This window comes from Phaseolus vulgaris, chromosome 3 (genome assembly GCF_051622355.1).
Source record: "Phaseolus vulgaris cultivar YP4 chromosome 3, ASM5162235v1, whole genome shotgun sequence".
Lineage (NCBI taxonomy): Eukaryota > Viridiplantae > Streptophyta > Magnoliopsida > Fabales > Fabaceae > Phaseolus > Phaseolus vulgaris.
The window spans coordinates 27,069,227-27,082,951 of NC_143500.1; the positions used below are offsets into that span (position 1 = coordinate 27,069,227).

General features: G+C 38.6%; 1 pseudogene; it reads right to left on the reverse strand.

The window, feature by feature from the left end:
- Window positions 1–942: 942 nt before the first annotated feature.
- Window positions 943–6,633, reverse strand: LOC150028759 (uncharacterized; annotated as a pseudogene).
- Window positions 6,634–13,725: the final 7,092 nt, after the last annotated feature.

The window sequence follows — 13,725 nt, forward strand, 5'->3', positions numbered from 1 at the left end:
ATTACCTCATCCCAACCTTTCTTAATTTTAGCTTGCAAAATAGTCAACATCCACTGCATAACATAATAACCGCACTCATAATTTTCAGGTTGCCTGTTGGACTGCATGTGAAAATAAATGTATTAAATGAATGAGTGAAACACATTAAATTAAGTGAACAAATATACTTTAAATACCTTAAGGTACACCTAAGTGAGTTTTTGTGCGTTTGAAGTTCTCCTCCCACACAACATATTATATCCAGAGTAAGCACTAAAATAATAAGATTTCATGTTAGAATACATAACATTATATAATATATAAGTAATAATAAATGTTAAATGAAACTGTCGTACATATCTATAATGTTTTTAAAATAGGTAGGAGGTTTTTTATGTAAGGAGCAAAACCATGTAGCGGTATGATCTTGAACAGATATGATCAATAGTTGTCAATGACGCCTGTATAACAAATCAGTTAATTAGTTTCTCTTATTTCAATAATTTATTAAAACTTATTTAATAAATAAGAACTTACTCATGGATGTACGGAGCAAAATAAATGTGTTTTCCACCATTCTTTAAGGTAATGGTGATGTATGTTTGTGTTTCTGACTTCTTGTTTCCAATTGATTGAGTGATTTGAGGGTCCAAAAACCCATATATGTTGTGTTTCCCCTCATCAAAGCATAGTCCAGAAAGATACCTAAATTTCAATAAGTTAGTACTAATATATTTAATAAATCAAAAGTATAAAGATTTTAAAATTTGAACTTACATCATCCATAATTGCAGAATTGTTATGTTAATTTCTTGATCTCCGAATGCAAGGTCCAACAAATCAGACATGTGAACGTACAACGGTAGATTACTATGCCTTCCAAAAACATTGGCATCCCATGGAACCTCTAAGACGGTTGTATCTAAAGCTGTAGCAACTTTCACCAATGCCGCCAGAGGATCATCAATGGAGACTATTTTCTTCTTTCCCCAGAGGCAGATTTGTCTTAGGTTCCTGCTACTCATCAAAACAAACAAATACTTAAATTAGTTATAATGTAATATATCTTATATATAATTCTATTAGTATTAGTGCAAAGATATACCATAGAGTCTATAGGTCTGACAAGATGTCTAGGCCAGGCAACGAAAGTATGTAATGCCTCTGCTACAATTGTGACCTCTGATACAAGATGTCTAGGTTCATTGGACAATTGTTCCTTGCTGTGTGATGGAGGTCCAAAGTATGACCGAATCCCAACCCCATATCCAGCTACACGAACACGTCCAGGGTGTTCAGGTCGTCCGAGAGCAACATTAAGAATATCATTGCGACCACATGGTTTAAAAGTCCCCTATGTTGATTGCTCATTAAGAGAATCCTAAAACAAATGAAAAGAAATTGACAAACTTCAACACATTGAATTTAAAATAACACATAGAATTTAAAATAACACATTGAAAAGAAATTGTCAAACTTACAATGCGTTCAACTGTTTGTTAATGGGTTTATACGAGCACCCTTCCACATCTCATGTCGGAGTGGTGGGGATGGAGGTCTTAAAGAATCTACATTATTCATTTCCTCAATGGAAGTAGAACGTGCTTTAATCTTTTCTTCAAGCATTTTCTGCTCTAGCAACTTATAACCACCACGAGACAATAAGTGTGGGGTATCATTATGTGCCTGATTGGCTTTTGCTTTGTTCCGAACCTCCTATCATAACACTCAAAATTTAGTAATACGTTAATATAAACTATATTCAAATATAAAAGTGATATTAACCTGCCATTTTTCAGTTTGTCGAATATTGACAAACTGCTGCCAAGTTTCTTCATCAATGGATGCATATTTTGCACAAGGATTTTCTTCTTTCCTTTTCCCATATATATAATCTGTTGTCAATTTTGATTTGAATTGACGAAACTTGACACCCACATCTGAAAGAACCTTCGCTTTCAAGGTTTCCACATTCGGGATGTTGTAATGCGTCTACATTGTTTGAAAGAATTAGTTTATAAACAAAAACAAAGTATAAAAGAACTTTAGATTGAGCAAAGTAAAAACAGTTACATACCAGAATATCTTGCCAAATCATGTTTTTCTCGTGGTCAGTCACGTGATCCCAGGACTGAGTTAAGATAGAGATCCTTTCACAAGATAGTACTCCGAGATAACTCCTATATTTCTTTGCATATTGCCCAGTGGGCACACCAGTGTGGATATCAATAGACAAAGGTATTTTGTCATCTTTATTTATCTTCTTAAACATATTCTTTAATCTTGTAGGTCCTCTACCAGTTTTTGAATGGGAAACTTTATCATCTACCATGTTCCTGTTATCAAAAAAATATGATAAGCATCAAGAATATGAAATATAATTAAAATGAAATATATTGTAAAACTAAACATGAATCACATGTACATACAAATATATATTCCTTCATCATGATCATTTCGAGTTGCATGTACAACATCAGCAACATCCTCGTACTCTTTATTGGTGGTCGTTCTTGTAAGTGATTCAATCTCACAAATGTCATTGTTTGTATCTTCTGGGTCATTATGTTGTTTTTTTCCATGTAGCACAACAGACCAGTGGTTAGACGTAGGATCTTGGATATAGAAAACTTGGGAAGCTTGATGTGCCATTATAAATGGTTCGTCATGATAACCTATCTTTCGAAAGTCAACCAAAGTCATTCCTGATTCATCAACTTTGACACCAGTCTTATTGTCAACCCACTTGCATTTGAAAACAGGTACAATAAACTTGGTATAATTAACTTCCCAAATCTCTACTATGACACCATAATAAGGCATTGATCCCACAACAAGATTTTGATCCTTTGCAGTTGAAAACTGATAGACTCTGCCTCCAAGGTGACTCCGCTATTTTGCATTGTACTCCTATCATCTCGAGACTTTGTGTAAAACAAACAACCATTTACTTCATAGCCAGAACAACATAAAACATCAAATTTGAGACCGTTTGCAAGCCATGTTAATGTTTCAGATGCTGATGGATCATTCATTATTTGTTGCTTAAACCATGACATGAAAGTTTTGTTATGCTCAATTAACACCCATTTTTCTGATTGTTTTGGATTTTTATATTTGACAATGTCTTTGTGTGTATCTAAGTATGGTAACACCTCATCAGTGTTATTCAAGATATACAAGTGTGCTTGCAGAACCTCTTCTCTAGATTTGCTTATGACATGTACACCTCTTGAAGATTTACTTATGAATCTACGAGAGTGCCAACCTTTTTCAGGAACTCCTATACATTTGGCTTTTGACATGTACTCGGAACAAAACTCAATAGATTGTTCTGAAATGTATCTTTCAATAATGGAAGCTTCTGGACGACATTGATTCTTCACATATCCCTTCAAAATCTTCTTGTATCGTTCAACTGGATACATCCATCGCATATAAACTGGCCCACACAATCTGATTTCTCTTACAAGATGAACAACCAAGTGTACCATAATATCAAAAAAAGATGGAGGAAAAAACATCTCGAGTTGACACAAGATAACAATTATTTCTTCTTCAAGTTCATCCAACTTCTGAGAGTCAATCTCTTTACTACATATGGAATTGAAAAATGAACATAGTCGAGTGATTGTATGCCTAACATTTTTGGGCAAGATTCCACGAATAGCCATCGGTAGTAATTGTTGCATTAGAACGTGACAATCATGTGACTTTAAGCCAATTAGTTTCAAAATATTCATAAATACAAGACTCTTCACATTTGAAGAGTAGCCTTGTGGTACCTTAACACCTTTAAGACATTCACAAAAACTTGTTTTCTCTTTCTTTGACAAAGTGTAACACGCTGCAGGCAAGTATGTACGTTTACCAACTTCTCTCGGTGCCAATTCCTCTCATATATTCATCTCAATCAAATCTAGACGTGCATTCACACCATCCTTTGTTTTGCCTTTAATGTTCAGAAATGTTCCTATTAGACTGTCACACACATTCTTTTCTACGTGCATTACATCTAGACAATGTCTGACATCTAACTTACACCAATACGGAAGATAAAAAAAGATTGATCTCTTCTTCCATATTTCATTCACAGTTTGCTTCTTCTTCATTTTTCCAAAAGTCACATTAACATTTTTTATTTTTTCATAAATTTCAACACCACTTAAGGGAGTGGGACAAATGTCATGTTCTTGGTATCCGTTAAAAACTTTTTTCAATCTACGATACAGATGATATTTCTTTAGAAATCTACGATGCCCAAGATACACGGTTTTTCTTCCATGTTTCAACTGCTCATAAGATGTCTTGTCTTGACATATTGGACATGCTTTATGGCCTTTCACACTATAACCTGACAAGTTCCCATATGCAGGGAAGTCATTGATAGTACAAAACAACATCGCATGCAATCGGAAAGATTCATTCTTAAACGCGTCAAACACATCAACCCCTTCATTCCACGATAATTTCAAATCTTCAATCAATGGATTAAGATAAACATCTATGTCATTTCCAGGTTGTTTTGGACCAGAGATCATCATAGATAACATCATGTATTTGCGCTTCATACACAAAGTAGGAGGTAAGTTGTAAATCACTAACAAAACTGGCCATGAACTATGATTACTACTTAAATTTCCAAAGGGATTCATTCCATCAGTTGCCAATCCAAGTCTTAAGTTTCTTGATTCTTTTCCAAATTCAGGAAATTCTTTATCAATATTCTTCCACTGCAAAGAATCAGCAGGATGACGAAGTAATCCATCACATTTTCTATTATCTGCATGCCACCTAAGGTTTTTAGCGTCATCTGCATTTGCAAACAAACGCTTAAGCCTTGGAATTATTGGAAGATACCAAACAACCTTAGCAGGAGGACCTTCCTTTGTCAATTCATCAATTTCATCATTCTGACCAACTTTAACCTTATAACGTGACAAACCACACCTAGGACATCTTCTTAAATCTTCATACTCATTTCTGTATAAAATACAATCGTTGGGACATGAATGTATTTTTCTATACTCCATACCCATTGGACAAAGTATTTTTTTCGCCTCATAATTTTGATTGGGCACTATTTCCTTCTGGAAGCATGTCCTTAAGCAATTGAAGCAATTATGTAAAACTTTTGTCGGTTCATCCATTCATTGCCTTCAAATTCATCAACCTTAACTTATGAGAATCAAATAAATGAGGCTTTTATTAATGGAGGAAGAGGACATCCACCCTCACATTTGAAGTTCTTCCTTCTAGTCTTCTCAAAATTAAAAGAAGACATAAAATAAAGATGAGGCCCAAGCCCAAAGCCCAAGCCCAAGCCCAAGAAGGCCAAAGCCCAAAGAGCCCAAGTCCATCCCATGAGGGGCAAGGCCAAGCTTTGAAATACTCTTGTATAGTTTTAGGAGGTGTGGTTATTAAATAAAGGAGTGTGAAAATGTAAAATAAAGTCACATTACCCATGTGACTTAGGAGAGTGGTGTAGGTGTAGTTTTTGGGAGGTGTCATAGTAGAAAAAGGTCACACCTCCCATGTGACTTGTTTTTGGTGGGAATTTCAAATGAGTTTATTTGAAATTTCCCACCTATTTTTCAGCACCTTAGGCTATAAATAGAGGTGCTTCCTTTGTAAAATTCATATTGGAATTAATCTAAGAAAACTCTACTCAAATTTTGAGTGATCATTGGAGAGCTTTTGAGCCTTCTTCTCTAGTCTTATCTTGATGGATCCATGGAGTCCTCAAGTGGCGGCAACACTCTTATCTAGGAGCATTCCACACTTCTAGTGGCGAGATCATCCAACATCCTTCCATCTTCATGAGCAATTCTTCTCTCCTTCCTTTCTCCTCTTTCTATTGTTTTTGTTAGCTTGTGTTCTTAAGTTTTGGTTTGGTGTTCTTGCTGTTTTTTATGAGTTTTTGGTTCGGCAGTTTTATAATTCTGTCCATTCATCTTGTTCCTTTGTTTTTCTAGCTCATTTGTTTGGTTCAATTCATTCCTTAAGTAATATATTCGGTGCAATTGTTTTTTCTTCCACCTTATTCGGTTCAATTTGACTATAATTGGAACATCCAAATGAGTTTGGGATTTGGTACTAGTTTTTGGTGAGTTCTTGTCTTAGAACAGTGATCTAACTCTAAGAAAAGTGCCTCTATAATGTCCAACTCAAGGTGATTCCTAAGAAGGTCAAGAACCTTTCTTTATGAGGCTATTAGAATCACATCATTAACACTGCTGATAATCGTGTGAAGTTAGTTGAATCAGGATACAAAGGAGTCTCTGCATCATTAGACATATTTTCAAAAACTGCATTAGCAAATGATTCTTCTCCCACATCACGAATCATGTCTTCTAATCTATCATCCATTGAGAAATGAACTTCCTCCGAAGCTCCACGCACACTTGGCAAGTCTAACAATTCACCATGCCACGTCCATGTTGTATAACTTTTCAAAAATCCATCACACAAAAGATGTTCTCTTATTTCGGAAACACTCAATATCCTTCCATTTAAACAATTGACACAAAGACACCTTATCAGTATTCCATTCTTACAACTAACGGCATTATGTTCTGCAAATTGTATGAATTCTTCCACCCCTTTTTCATAAGTATCACTTATTCGCGGTATATTAATCCAACTCCGATCCATAGAACTGTTAAACTAAGAACCAATACTTTCAATATGTAATCATTAAAAAATAAAACAAAATTGCCGAAGGTCGGACACCTCCGGACTCAGAACCAGTACGTTCAATATGTCAAAACAATATATAATGACTGAAAATTGCTGAAGGTCGGACACCTCCGGACTCAAAATCAATGCGTTCAATATCTCAAAACAATATATAATGACTGAAAACTAAATCAAAATTGCCGAAGGTCGGACACCTTCGGACTCAGAACAAGTTCGTTCAATATATAGAATCAATATCAAACTCAAAACGAATACTTTGAAAATATAGGTGATAATAAATAATAATACACTAACCTCAAATGGATCGGCGATCACGACAAGCGGTTGCAGCAAGGGGTCGGTGGTCACGGACGTTCGTCGCAGCAGTGGTCGGTCGTCACGTGGACGTGGACTACGGGATCGGTCGGCGCGGGTGTCGGTCGGCGTAGCACGGGTGTCGTCGGACCGACAGTGGTCGCGCGGTACGGCGGCTTGGTGCGGTGGGGGTCGGTGCGGCACGGGTGTCAGTCGGTTGAAGTGGGTGGCGCGGTAGGGTCGCGCGTACCCGTCGTTCGTTCGGTCGGGGTCGGCGTACCCGTTGTTCAGTCGGTCGGGTGGTACGGCGCGTTGGGGCGGTCGGGGTTGGCGATGGTAGGGTCGCGCGGTACGCCAGGGGTCGCACGATACGGTGGGTAGGTGCGGTAGGGAGTCGGTCGGTTGCAGTGGTCCGCGTGGTCGGTCGGTCGGTTGCAGTGGTCGGCGGGCTCGGCGGTGGTCTTTGGCAAAGTAGCGGTCAAGGTGGAGTGGCAAGAAAGTAGCGGGAAAGTAAATGGGAGTGAAACAGAATGAGAGGGTCTTTGAATGTGTTAGGGTCCACTTTTAACGACGATTCTTAGAGAACCATCTTTGATTGTTATATTTTTAACGACGGTTCTAAGGTAACCGTCGTTGTATCTACGAGGCCCCACTTTTAACGACGGTTTGCCCCTAACCGTCGTTAAATGTGTAAAAAAAGTTGAAAAAAATTGCAAAATTGCCACTGCTTCATTTTTTACGACGGTTTTCTCCAAACCGTCTTTAAAGGGTGTCGTTAATGAAATATTTTGTATTAGTGTTCATCTCACACTGCAGCAGCGTTTTCAGTATTTCTTTTGAGGACGGGAATTTTCGGATTGCTGCTGCTGTTTCGTCCACCATTGGATCGGGCTGAAATTTTGTCAACAGGTTCATACCTCGTGGTTCTTCAGTTGGACCGTTCGGATTGTTCAAAAGTCACTGGAACAGTGACATACATGCCGCGTACGGTAACTGTAGTTTGTGAATTTTTCAAGTTTCTTGTTCTCTGTTTCATCTCTGTTGTATTGCTATTTGGCTGGTTATTAAGCACAATTTGTGTTGTGATTTGAGACTCTATTGTAACCATAATTTTGATCATAGTGGAACCTTGATTGACTGGCTTGTGTCCGTGGTTTTTACTTCTCACATTGAGAAGGTTTTCCATGTTAAAATTCTTGTGTCTTCTTGAAGTGTGTTTTGGGTTGCTGCCATTATTTGCTATTGTTCCTCACAGATTCTTGCAAGTTGGGGAAATTGTTATCCGTTGCTTATTGCTCTTGTTGAGATATTATTGTTATTGTGTTGAATTTCCCATCAGAGTGGTATTAGAGCTCCTTGGTTGGGGCTATTTGACTGCTTGAATGATGGAGGCAAATACAAATAAGATGGTATGTTTGAACGACACTAACTATCACTTATGGAAGGTAAAAATGAAGGATCTGTTATTTGTGAAGAAATTGCATCTTCCTGTGTTTGCTATTGAAAAGCCAAAAGACAAAGACAAGAATGAAAGTTTGAGCATCAGCAGGTTTGTGGTTTTATTCGTCAGTATGTTGAAGATAATGTTTATAATCACATTGCTAATGAGGAAGATGCAAAATCCCTGTGGAAGAAGATTGAGACTTTGTATGCTTCTAGTACAGAAAACAATAAATTATATTTGTTGAATTCCTTGATGAATTTGAGGTACAAGGAGGGGATTTCTATTTCAGATCACTTAAATGATTTTCAGGGGCTCCGAGATCAATTGTCTCAAATGGGCATCAAATTTGATGATGAAGTGTTGGGACTATGGCTACTTAATACTCTACCAGACTCTTGGGAAACATTTCGGGTTTCAATTACAAACTCATCTCCTGATGATGTTGTCTCCTTGGAAAATGTTAAGAGTAGTGTTCTTAATGAGGAGATGAGAAGGAAGGCTCATGGTACTTCATCTCATTCCGAGGTACTTTTCACTGAAAATAGGGGGAGAAGTCAGAAAAAGGAACCGAAAGGGAGTAAACAGAATAGTAGAAGTAAGTCCAAGTCCAGATACAAAATTGTGGAGTGCCATTATTGTCACAAAACAGGGCACATTCAGAGAAACTGTTTTCTTTGGAAAAAGGAGAACAAGGATAAGAAAAGGAAGCAGAAGGAGAAACATCATGACAATGATGATCGTGTTACTACTGCTATTTCTGATGATGATCTTATTATTCTTCGTGACCATGATTCAGTTAATATTGTATCAAATGAGAGCATGTGGATAATTGACAGTGGTGCTACATTGCATGTTACACCAAGGAAGGAGTTCTTCACATCTTACACTTCTGGTGATTTTGGAGTGTTAAAGATGGGTAATGATGGTGTGTCTAAGGTAATTGGTATTGGTGATGTTTGCTTGCAAACCAATATGGGAATGCAGTTGTTGCTTAGAGGAGTCATACATGCTCAAGATGTCCGCTTTAATTTGATCTCTGTGCAGATGCCTGATGACAGTGGTTATGAAAATCACTTTGGTTCAGGAAAGTGGAAACTCTCCTGCTTGCAAACCAATATGGGAATGCAGTTGTTGCTTAGAGGAGTCATACATGCTCAAGATGTCCGCTTTAATTTGATCTCTGTGCAGATGCCTGATGATAGTGGTTATGAAAATCACTTTGGTTCAGGAAAGTGGAAACTCTCCAGAGGTAATCTGATTGTGGCCAAATGGGAGAGAATTAGTAAACTGTATTGGACAAAAGCATTGGTTGCTAAAGACAGTGTGAACGCCATGGATATGGATGCTTCTTTGTGGCACCGAAGGCTTAGTCATATCAGTGGGAAGGGGCTGAATTGTTTAGCTAAAAAGGATGTGCTTCCGGGATTGAAGAATGCAGAGTTGGAGAAATGTTCTCATTGGATGGCTGGTAAGCAGACCAAAGTATCCTTCAAGAAGCATCCTCCCTCAAAGAAGTCAGAGTTGCTTGAATTGGTGCATTCTGATGTTTGTGGCCCATTGAAGGTAAAGTCATTTACTGGTGCACTTTATTTTGTTGCCTTTATTGATGATTGTTCCATGAAGCTTTGGGTTTATGCTTTGAAGAAAAAGGATCAAGTTCTAGAGAAATTCAAAGAATTTCATGTTTTGGTTGAGAGACAGTCAGGCAAGAAGCTGAAATGCATTCGTACTGACAATGGTGGTGAGTATTGTGGACCGTTCGATGTTTATTGCAAGCAATACTGTATTAAACATGAAAAGACTCCTCCTAAAACTCCTCAGCTGAATGGTTTAGCAGAAAGGATGAACAGAACATTGATCGAAAGAGTTAGGTGTATGCTTTCTGAAGCAAAGTTGCCTAAGCATTTTTGGGGTGAGGCATTGTACACTACAGTGCATGTTATTAATTTGACTCCTGCAATTGCTTTGAATGGTGAGGTGCCAGACAAGATTTGGTTTGGCAAGAATGTCAGGTATGATCATTTGCGAGTCTTCGGTTGTAAAGCATATGTGCATGTTCTAAAGGATGAGAGATCCAAGTTGGATGCGAAGACAAGGTAGTGCATCTTTATTGGTTATGGTCTAGAAGAATTTGGCTACAAGTTCTTAGATCCTAATGAGAGGAAGTCAATTAGAAGCCGTGATGTGAAGTTCATTGAAGATCAAACCATTGAAGATATTGACAAGATAGAGAAGACGACATCTAAGATAGATAATAGATTGTCTAATGTTGATCCAGTTCAAATGCCTCTACCTGATCTGGATACTATTGAGAATAATGTTCAGAATAATGAGCAACATGATGATGTTGATGATCAGCAACTTGGAGATGATTTTGATGTTCCTATTGATGATGTTGAAGAGGAACATGGGATGTCACAAGATGAAGATCTTGGTGATGCTCCTGAACCACCTCAAGTTCAAATTCGGAGGTCTAATAGGCAGAGGGAACCATCTACCAGGTATCCTTCTGATGATTATGTTACCTTGACAGATGAAGGAGAACCTGAGTGTTATCTTGAGGCCATAGAGAGTGAAGAAAAGAAAAAGTGGTTGGATGCAATGCAAGATGAAATAAAGTCTTTGTATGATAATCACACTTTTGACTTGGTGAAATTGCCAAAAGGCAAGAAGGCTCTGGAAAACAGGTGGATTTATAGGGTAAAGCAAGAAAGCAATTCTACATCTCCAAGGTATAAAGCCAGATTGGTGGTGAAAGGTTTTAGACAGAGAAAAGGCATTGATTTCAATGAGATTTTTTCTCCTGTGGTAAAGATGTCATCCATTAGAATTGTGTTGAGTTTGGCTGCTACTCTTGATTTAGAGGTAGAGCAAATGGATGTTAAAACTGCTTTCCTTCATGGTGATTTGGAGGAAGAGATTTACATGAAGCAACCTGATGGTTTTCTTGTTGAAGGCGAGGAAGATCATGTGTGTAGGCTGAGAAAAAGTCTATATGGCTTGAAGCAGGCTCCGCGTCAATGGTACAAGAAGTTTGAGTCTGTTATGTGTGAGCATGGCTATAAGAAGACTACTTCTGATCATTGTGTCTTTGTTAAAAGGTTTGCTAATAATGATTTCATTATCTTGTTGTAGTATGTTGACGACATGTTTATTGTTGGGAAAGATATTTCCATGATCAACAGGTTGAAGAAGCAATTGAGCGAGTCATTTGCTATGAAAGACATGGGAGATGCTAAGCAAATTCTTGGTATAAAATTCATGCGTGATAGGCAAGAGAATAAGCTTTGGTTGTCACAGGAGCACTATGTTAAAAGAGTGCTACAGATGTTCCAGATGGAAAATGCTAGGGCGGTAAGCACTCCTTTTACTACTCATTTTAAATTGAGTGCAAAACAAAGTCCTTCTAATGAAACTGAAAAATCATATATGCAACGGGTTCCTTATGCATCTGCTGTGGGTAGTTTGATGTATGCAATGGTGTGTACAAGACCTGATATTGCACATGTTGTTGGTACTGTTAGTAGATTTTTGTCTAATCCAGGTAGAGAGCATTGGAATTCTGTGAAATGGATTTGAAGGTATCTTCGTGGTATACTACTTGTTTGAAGCTGTGTTTTGGAGGTGATAAGCCTACCCTTGTGGGCTATACTGATTCTGATATGGCTGGAGACATAGATTCTAAAAGGTCTACCTCAAGCTATGTGATTAAATTTGCAGGGGGAGTTGTGGCATGGCAACCTAGATTGTAGAAGTCTGTTGCGTTGTCCACTATTGAGGCAGAGTTCATTGCCATTACAGAAGCATGCAAGGAGTTGCTTTGGGTGAAGAAATTCCTGCAAGAGCTTAGTTTTGTTCAAGACAAGTACTTGCTATTTTGTGATAGTCAGAGTGTCATTCATCTTGGTAAGAATTCAACTTTTCATTCTAGGTCCAAGCATATTGATGTGAGGTATCATTGGATACGTGATGCTTTGGAAGCTAGGTTACTGGAGTTGGCAAAAGTTCATACAAATGATAATTGTGGTGATATGATGACTAAGGCGCAACTGAGAACCAAGTTTGAAACTTGTTGTGGAATTGTCGGTTTGTCGATCATCTCCACATAGTTGTGAGGGGGAGATTTGTTGGGTTGGGCTCACTTCCTATGTGGACGTCCAGTCCAATATTAACTTTTAGGGTTTTTCAAACAGAGTGATAGCCAGCAGCAGATACAGACAGTGAGAGAAAAGAGAGAGAAAAGATTAAAGAGAGAGAAAGTTTCGTTCAGAAACTTTCGGCCGCTACCGACACTTTTTCACCATTGGATCGAGATGAAATCTTCTCAGCAAGTTCATACTTTGTGTGACTTCAATCGGACCGTTCGGATCTTGCAGAAGTTGTTTGAGAAGAGAGAAATTCATCTCACACTGCAGCAACGTTTTCAGCATTTCTTTTGAGGACGAGAATTTTCGAATTGCTGCTGCTGTTTTGTCCACCGTTGGATCGGGCTGAAATTTTTTCAGCAGGTTCATACCTCGTGGTTCTTCAGTTGGACCGTTCGGATTGTACAAAAGTCACTGTAACAGTGACATATATGTCGCGTACGGTAACTGCAGTTTGTGAATTTTTCAGGTTCCTTGTTCTCTGTTTCATCTCTATTGTATTGCTATTTGGCTGGTTATTGAGCACAATTTGTGTTGTGATTTGAGACTCTCTTGTAACTAAGGGTGGGCAAAAAATCCAAATTATAAAATCCAATTCATAATGATCCAAATCCATATTAGTTTTAATCCATTTAAATGGATTTATCTTATATCCAAATCCATATTTTTGGATTTTAAATCCAATCCATTTAATTGGATGTGGATTGGATACATTTTTGGATTATCCAAATTGCATTTTGGGTTGGGTTTTGACTTGGCCCGATCCAAGTTGAGCCAAGACAATCCAGGTTGATGTCGAGCAAAGCAAGCCCGAACCGATGTTGAGTCATTTGGGCTCGGGTCGTTGTCGAGTGTCCGGGCCCGAGCCGAAGTCGAGTCGTCCGGGCTGAGGCCGATTTTGAGCTGAGCGGGCCAAGGCCGATATTGCGTCGAGCGGGCCCGGGTCGACGTCGAGTCGAGCGGGCCCGGGCTGATGTTGAGTTCAGCGAGCTCGGGCCCGGGTCGATCTCGAGCGGGCTCGGGCCGATGTCATTCTGAGCGGACACAAGCCGATGTTGAGTTGTACGAGCAAGGGCTGATGTCGAGTTGTATGGGCCCGGGCAGATCTCGAGTTGTACGGGCCCAGACCGATCTTGAGTCGTGCGGGCCCGGGTCAATCTCGAG